A 9,148-nucleotide genomic window follows, 5' to 3' on the forward strand; every position below is an offset into this window, starting at 1 on the left:
GCAGAAGGAACAGCCATTCAGAGCCTGCCCCACATGTGGACCATACATATACAGCCACCAAACTAGATAAGATGGATGAAACAAAGAAGTGCAGGCTGACAGGAACCGGATGTGGATCTCTCCTGAGAGACACAACTAGCATACAACAAATCCAAAGTTGAATGCCATCATTAAACCAATGAACTGAGAATGGGACCCTCGTTGAAGGATTCTTAGAAAGGACTGAAAGAGCTTGAATGGGCTTGAGACCCCTTATGAGCAAAAATGCCAACCACCAGAGCTTCCAGTGACTAAGTCACTACCCAAAGACACTACACGGCCTGACCCTGGGCTTCAACCTCATGGGTAGCAATGAATAGCCTAGTAAGAGCACCAGTGGAAGGGGAAGCCCTTGTTCCTGCCAAGACTGAAGCCCCAGTGAACATGAATGTTGGCGGGAGCGTGGTAATTGTGGGAGGATGGGGAGGGGAACACCCATAGAGAAGGGGACGGTGAGGGGTTAGAGGGATGCTGGCCCAGAAACCGGGAATGGGAATAACAATTGAAATGTATGTAAGAAATACTCAAGTTAATAAAGATGAAAAAAATAAAATGACAAAAAAAAATAAAATGACAAAAAATACAATAAACAAACAACTGGGACCACATAAATTTGCAAAGATACTGTAATGAAATTGGCACTGTAAATAGGACAAAACAGAGACCAAACGAGTGGGAAACGATCTTACCAACCCTCCATCCAAGAGAGGGTTTATATCTACAGTCTGCTAAAATCTCAAAAAGTTATAATACAGATAGCAGAATAAGCCAAATAAAAAATGGGGTATAGAGCTGAAGAAAGAATCTTAACTGGGGAATACAGAATGGCCAAGAAGCCTTTAAAGAAATGGTCAACATCCTTAGTAATCAGTTAAATGCAAATCCAAAGAACCCTAAGATTTCATCTCCCAACAGTCAGAGTGGCTACGTTCAAAAACTCCCGTGACAACTGATGCTTGCAAGGATGTAGAGACAAAGGAATCATCCTCCAATCTTGGTGGGACTGCAAGCTGGTAGAACCATTCTGGAAATCAGTCTGGAAGTTTCTCAGAGATGTGGGCACAATACTACCTGAGGATCCAGCAATACTATTCCTGGGCATATTCCCAAAACATACTCCAACCTAAATCAAGGACATATCCTCTGCTTTGCTCATAGTGACGTTATTTATAATAGCCAGAAGCTGGAAATTACCCAGATGTCTTTCAACAGAGGAATTTATGGAGTAAATTTATGGTACATTTACTCAAGGGAGTACTACTCAACTCTTCAAAAGAAGTACTTTATGACATACTGCAAATGGATAGGACTAGAAAACATCATCATGTGTGAGGTAACCCAAACATGTTCTTTATAATGTTTCTTATATTCTTGATCTTCCAATCTTGCATCAGTATATGAACTTAATTGCTGGGGCAGCAGTGCTGGGTCCATTTTGGGAGCCTTTGGCTTGAGATGAGGAGAGCTGCAATAGCCAAGAGGTTCTGCACAGTCTGTCTTTCTATTATTTGGACCTGAAATTCCTGTCTGCTGTTGTTCCTGGGCTACTGGGAAAAACTGTGCAGATGGCGGACCTGCCTCAGTGTCTGTAGGAAGGTGTGCTGTATCTTCAATGGGCTGTCTGTCTTCATCCTCAATTTTATCAGGCACCACAGGTTCACAATTAAGCACTTCCTGTACTCTAGATTCCCTTCTCCTCCTATAGTGTCCTCCAGGGCTGTGACCTGTGACATCTATCAAGTCTGCCTGTCCCATCTCTTTGCCTCTCCTGGGATCCACAGCAACCACCAAGGGGACTCTAACCCCAAACCCAAAAAGCACACAAATTTTATTCCTTACAAGGGGCAGTCTTCAGCAACAAATTTATCTGGCTCCTCATTGGTGGTACACTGAACAAAGGATCTTGTCAGGTATTGCCTGGCCTGCTCAAAGGGCTGTTCTTGCCTCAATTAGTCACTTTCCTTATCCAGCCCCACCCCTGGTCTTGGAAAATTCCTGGGAATGGGCTATGTTGGCACCTCTCTTAAAAGGGTAGGGGGTGAACTGGGTGGTAGGGCAGGGTCAGGACAACTTGTGGTTGTTCTTGAAATCTATCTCAGAGATGGATAGGGAGAAAAGTTGTTATTGTTTTGGCCAGTTTCCTTTAAGCCTGGTCACTCTGACCACAAAACCTTGCTTCTGTATTCCCTGACCTTCGTTCTTACAGTTTTGTTTCTTGCATCTGTAAAACGTATTTCTTCCAAATGAATATTTTGAGATTAACCATGAATGACAACAAAGCATGCATGTTGTATTTGAGATTTCTGGAGTCAAACAAGTTAAAGAATAAATATGGAATTTATTGGAATAGCTTAAAAGCTGCAGGCCTTCTAACACTACAATGGCCAGGTGAGAATGGAAAGTTTAAGAATCTAGGAATTGTTCTGAAAAACCCCGAAGTGGGGAGATCCTCACTCAAGTCTCGAGATGATGCGACCCCCCCAAGAACTCATGAGAGACCAAACTTGATGCAATTAACATGAGGTTTATTGATAGGGATGACAGAAACCAGCACTCTGGGGTCGAGACTCGTAGCCCACACAGGGGTAGAGGAGTTCGACCTCGAATGCTTGGAAGAAGGGGTATTTAAAGGAAAAACCATACCAAATCACAAGGAAGAACCTCCTGTTTCTCATGATTGTTCTTTAAGATTTTAATCTAACTTTATGGTTAACCAGTTCCTGATATTATGGTAGTCAGCTGCTATTATGGTGATCTGCTTTTATGGTTAGCTAGTTTCTGGAACAAAGTGGCTGAACCAGCTGGTGCAATTACTCTTTCTGTGATCAGCTAGTTTCTGGAACAGGCAGTTCCAGGGTCTGCTTTTGGCTTCAACTTTTGTCTAGGGGGCAATTTTAAACCTTTTCCTTTCACAAATGACCCTGAGATTTCATCTCCCAACAGTCAGAGTGACTAAGTTCAAAAACTCAGGTGACAACAGATGTTGGCGAGGATGTGGAGACAAAGGAACTATCTTCCAAGCTTGGTGGGACCGCAAGCTGGTAGAACCACTCTGGAAATCAGTCTGGAAGTTCTTCAGAAATGTGGACACAATACTACTGGAGGACCCAGCATTACTATTCATGGGCATATTCCCAAGAGATGCTCCAACCTAGAACAAGGACACATCCTCTGCTGTGCTCATAGCAGCTTTATTTGTAATAGCCAGAAGCTGGAATGTACCCAGATGTCTTTCAACAGAGGAATGTATGGAGAAAATGTGGTACGTTTACTCAAGGGAGTAGTACTCAATTATTCTTAAGAGGATCAGTAGTCATTTCCAATTTAGTACCTAAACTCAGTCCTAAGATAATTGTCACATTAATTCCTTTGTGTCTTACTAAATCTTTAGCATCAGAATTCCAATCTGGGCACTATCTGAACCTACACACAAAATTCACGTCTGCCTTTTAGAATTTCTAAACTTATAGAGGTTGTGATCCCTGAGGCACAGTCCCAAGAAGTGTTAGGAGTACTAACATATGCAATGCCTTTACATCATTAGCAATAGAAATCAAGCCTACCCCCACACCTGCGACTGGGGGACCTATCTTGATGGAACCCAGGACAAACATGAAATTCTTGCTTTCAAAGCACACTCCTTTACAGCTCACGTCTCTGATGTATCCAGCTTTTTCTCAGCTCGTAGCCCCAACAGCTAGTACGCAGCTGGTGAGGGCTGACCCTTGGTGGCTGTCAGGATGGTCAGCAGCACCAGGTATGGTCCTCTCCAGCAAGGCTCAAGTGTCTGGACCCAATGTTGTCATACGTGGACGGATTCTCTGACCTGGAACTGGTGAGATGGCTCAGTGGTCCCCAGAACATAGGTTATTTCCAGCTGTGACCAGACTTCTTTCTGTATTACCTGTAGGTCTTTTAGCCTGGCATACACATCATTATTACTGTGACATGTTGGTTCAGTAACATTGTCTAATACAGTCAGAGGAGCTGAGGCCCCATATAAGATCTCAAAGTGGGTAAGGCTGAATCTCGAAGGGATATTTCTTGCTCTGATGAGAGCAAGAGGGAAGGAGTGCCACCCAGTCTGCGCCAGTCTCCATGGTCAATTTGGTCAGGGTCTCTTTTAGGGTTCTATTTATTCTCTCCATCTGTCCTGAGCTTTGAGGTCTGTAATGTAATTTCCAATCGACCTCTAAATACCTGGCCACACCCTGGATTACCTTGGCAATGAAAGCAGGGCCATTGTTTGACCTGATTACCTTGGGCACTCCAGACTGGGGGAAGATTTCTTCCTGTATCTTCTTGATGACTATTGAGGTGATTTCTTGCTTGGTGGAGAAAGCTTGTATCTATTCCTGACAAGGTATCTACAAGAACTCCTGGTTTTATCTCAGAGAAGTTAACTTCGACTTCCCACTAAACTCCCTAGGTCTCTTTGCCCTGTTTGCCTGTTAAGCTTTCACTTGTGACATACCTTACAGTTTTCTACTGTCTCTCTGGTTAAAGTCCTAAAGTCTATTACATATAACTTAACTACTTGGATAAGCTTTTTATCCCTCTAAATGAGTCCATTTGAGTCTTTTGTTTATTCTCTGGGGAGTATAGTTTTCCCCTAAAGTGTGTCATTGTCCTTCCTCTTCTAAGCAATTTTGGACTTCTCTTCTGTTGTACATTCTATTGAGGCCATCCCTTAGTCCAATCCCAGTTCCCAGTGTCTGTCTCTTGCAGGCCTGCAACCAGGATAGGCTCCTGCATAGCCATTTCTCAAGCCACTTGATCTGCTTCGTTATTGCCCCATGCCACTGAATCTCTTCCCTCCTGATATCCTGGGCAATGAATAATACTCACAGTTGCTGGCTTCATCAGGGCATCCAAATGATGGCAAGGGATAGGGGCAGACAGGGATGACCATGAACTAGTGGGTTACCTGGCCCACACCAAGGTCCACAGTTCTTTGGGTAGTCCATAAGCTTTACTACCCTACATTCCTACAATGGACCTTCAGAGCTTGTTTGGAGGTTCTAGCAGGAGAACGCAGCTACTCATATACCCTTGACCGAAGACCGATCCAGCTAACCAAAACCACTATCATCACAATACAACCCAAAGCAAAATCAAACTCTAATTGTCCAATGTCTGGGATCCACTTACAATCTACTAGGCTCCTCCAAGGACTTAGGTCACTTCTCCAGCTCTGCCCTTTGTAGCACACACCTTGTCTTCTAGGTTCCAGATGCCTGTTCTCCACTGCTGCTGCTGTTCTTGCTGGTCATCTCATGGTACTGGCATCTCCAAAATGCTGCTCTCTTCTGCTGCAACTAGGCTTCACCAATAGCCTCTCACAGCCACTCTTCATCATACCAAGCCTCAACTCCTTTGCATGACACCTTCAGTCCTGGGCCATCAATTGCAACTGAGGCTGTATCTTCACCAATGGCCTTCCATGGCTTCTCACAGTGCCCAGACTCATTTGTTCTTCATGACCCCTTCATGGCTTCAAAACCAGTACCACCTGGGTGACTCTTATACACTATTAAGTCCAGCCACAGCACACTACCTTGGCTTTCTCTGGAACACAGCCTCTTTGTGCTCTCAGAAACTACTTTCTAGAAGATTTCACATCAATGATGCTGGTCTATTCTTAATCACCACTAATTTCTTCCAGCTGACCAGCATCAATAGTCCCAGTAATGCAAAGGTCATACTTTAATAGTTCTGGTATCTTGTTAATCACAACTGACTCTTAGCCCCAGAAAACCAAAACCACAGAATCTTCACAATCAAAACAGCAACAGCCCTGATAAGAGTCTTTCTAGGCTCGAGATGCCTGTTCTCTACTACTGATGCTGTTCTTCAAGGTACTGGCATTATCTGGCCTCACGACTCATCAGGTATTGTACCCTGATAGGGGAGGCACTGGCTTTCAGTCCAACCACAATGGGAGGGACCCTCTCTGCCATCTTCATTCCACCAGTCTTTGCCCAGGCTTTTGGATATTCTTTTCCCATTTGCTAATGTCTGTGCCTTCTTGTCCTCTAGTTTTAAAGGCATTATCATGGAATTGGGATTACACCACTTTGCTTTGGGTCCTGTCTGAGTAAACTGAATCTGTGCCTTCAACTTTGTCAACAAGTCTCTGTCCAAATAAGGCGCAGGATATTCAGGAATAAACAGAAAGGAATGGGACACCCATCCTTTTCCCAGGACAACTGTTTGTGATGTGGTCCAAGGATATTGTTTCTGAACAGTTGCCTCCACAATTATGGTCTTTTTGTCTTTTAATTTTTTTGATGATTGTGTTATGACTGAATACTCTGCTCCGGTATCCACCAGAAAGTCTATAGGGATCCCTTCCACTTTTAGGGTTACCCTAGGCTTGGGGAGGTGGTTTACCCAGTCTCCCCTAATCATCTTCAAGAGCCAGGACCTTAGGTCACCTGCCTTTCTTCTTTGCGCTATCTCAGGCCCAATGTCCTTTTTCTTTGCAATACTGATCTTTTTCCAATGAACATCTCTGCATCTCCTCACATACAGTCTTGGTCTTCTATTGCCCAGGTTCTTTGTCTGCCTAGATCATGCCTCACTCTTTCTCTATCTCCCAGTACTGTGGCCAGTATTCTAGACAAGTGTCTCCCTTCTTACGATCCACCTATCCACTCTCTCTTCCCTTTTTCTCTTTTCTTTCCTGCTTCTCTTCCTCAGTCTCTCTAACTTCACTTTCTCTACAACTTACACTAACTCTCTCAGTGATTTAGCTTAACCCTTCAAGTTTCTGCAACTTTCTCTTCATATCTTTCCATACCTTAGCCAAATTGGTGGGGTATTTTTCAGCCCCTCAGAGACCCACCATTGGAGCCTGGTGGTAGACCAGGCCCTCCCTACTATCAGGCGTATTGAAGTCAACAGGCAGAAGTGAGGGCCTTCCATCCATGTAACAGCTACTAACAAGCATCTCAAGTGGGATGGTGAGAAAACAAGAAGAGAGTCCATAAAATAGAGGTCTGCCGAAGAGGACAAATAGCCTTCAGTCACACAGAAAGACAGTCAAAAGATTAACAGACAAAAACAGAAGTGCGCACAAAAACAAAAAATAAGTGGCCGCTGCGAGATCACCACAAAACTGAACTGATTCAGATTGGAGCTTCTGTGACCTCACCAAAGACAGCTGAATGAGAACAGATGCCACATCACTCCTCCCTCCCAACAGGACACTAAAGACAGATGAAGGAGAGTACATGGAAAATAATGATTAAGTCAAAGGTGCCCGCTGGAGGCCGGCCGACATCCAATGCTGGCCACTCCAAGGAGCAAAAAGTCTGCCATAGTCCTTTCTTAATCTTAACTGACAGGTTGTGTGCTCTAATCCTAACCTCAGTCCAATGATCTAAAGTCAAACTCAGAGGAGTCTTCACAGTCTGTCCCATCGTCACAAATAACACAGGACACAAACACAGAAAACAAAGAGAAAAACTAACAGATCTGACTTCAGTCTAGTGGTCCAGGGTCAAACTCAGAGGGGTCATCACAGTCTGTCCCAACATCAGAGTCCCAAGTAACACAAAACAGAGACCTAAGACACACAGACTAAGACTAACAGATGTCCCTCTCCACCTAGACAGGCAAGACCACTCTGGAAAAACAGACGGCCTGGAGGATGTTTCGCTTCTCTAGTCCAGCCGAACTACTGTGTCTTCACCAGCACCCAGACAGCTGGGAGGGCAGGTCTTTTCTCCAACTCCAGGAGAATCACCGAATCCTCACCAGCACCCAAACGGGAATCTCCCCAGCATCCCTGGGGTCCCTACAATGCAGTCAGTGAGCCTCTGGCACACCTACCAATACTCACACACCTCCTCCTCTACCTGAGACATGAGCTACTGCAAAACCAGAACTCACAAGCAAATACAGAACCAGAATTCAGCCAGCATAGAAACACAAACAAACAGACAATATCTCACCTCCAAGTGGATCTCCAGAGACTAGGGTGACCGTGAATCCCAGACCAGCCCCAAAATGAAAGACCGCCCAAGTAAGGAGACCCTCCTTCAAGTCTCGAGATGATGCAACCCTCCAATAACTCACAAGAGTCTGATCTCGTTGTAATCAACATGTAGTTTATTGATAGGGAAGATAGAAACCAGTGCACTGGGGTCAAAACTTGGAGCCCACACAGGGGTAGAGTAGTTTGACCACGAATGGTTGGGAGAAGGGGTATTTAAAGGAAAAAACATACCAAATCACAAGGAAGAACCTCCTATTTCTCATGATTATTACCTAATCACAAGGAAGAACCTCTTGTTTCTCATGATTGTTCTTTAAGATTTTAATCTAACTTTATGGTTAACCAGTTCCTGATATTATGGTAGTCAGCTGCTATTATGGTGATCTGCTTTTACGGTTAGCTAGTTTCTGGAACAAAATGGCTGAACCATTTATTCATAAAGGGTCTTTTCACTTTGACCTTCTGCCTAGATTAAGCCATTATACTTTCCAATTGACATTAATCACGGGACATGATACTACGAAGAGGTGTCCTTCATAATCTCCTTCCCTTCCCATTGTGGAGAGGCAATACAGTTTCTCCATGGTAATCTGCTCTGTTACCCCTGTTATCACTGTTATTCCTTTCTTAGTCTATTAGTTTAAGGTCAATAGAAGCCCAAAATGACCAGGAAGAAATCTGGGTTTAAAGATCAAAGGAATGTTCATTGTGGCTCATAAGAGGAAGACTTCCGTCCTTTTGAAGCACAGCTTTTAGAACAACAGATCTTACTGTCTCTGGTACAGGAAAGAAAAATTTTGCTGTAGGCCACTAGGAGTAAGGATATTCTTTGCCACCCTTTGATTCTTGGACTCATGGACAGTGGATATGGGAGAAACTCTATCATATATTGGAGTGTGATTCAACCCATATACTGACTTCTGAAGAACCTTGACCCAGGTATCCATGTCAATGCCACCTAATTGGCTCTCTAGCCATGTCTTCATAAAAGCCACTGCATCTTCCTATGAGGCCACCTCTTTCAGGATGGTGGGAAATATTGTTGTGAAATGAATTCCTTAGTAAATGCTATACTGTGTGTAATACCAGGATGTTGGATAAGATTTT

This window comes from Rattus rattus, chromosome 6 (assembly GCF_011064425.1).
Source record: "Rattus rattus isolate New Zealand chromosome 6, Rrattus_CSIRO_v1, whole genome shotgun sequence".
Lineage (NCBI taxonomy): Eukaryota > Metazoa > Chordata > Mammalia > Rodentia > Muridae > Rattus > Rattus rattus.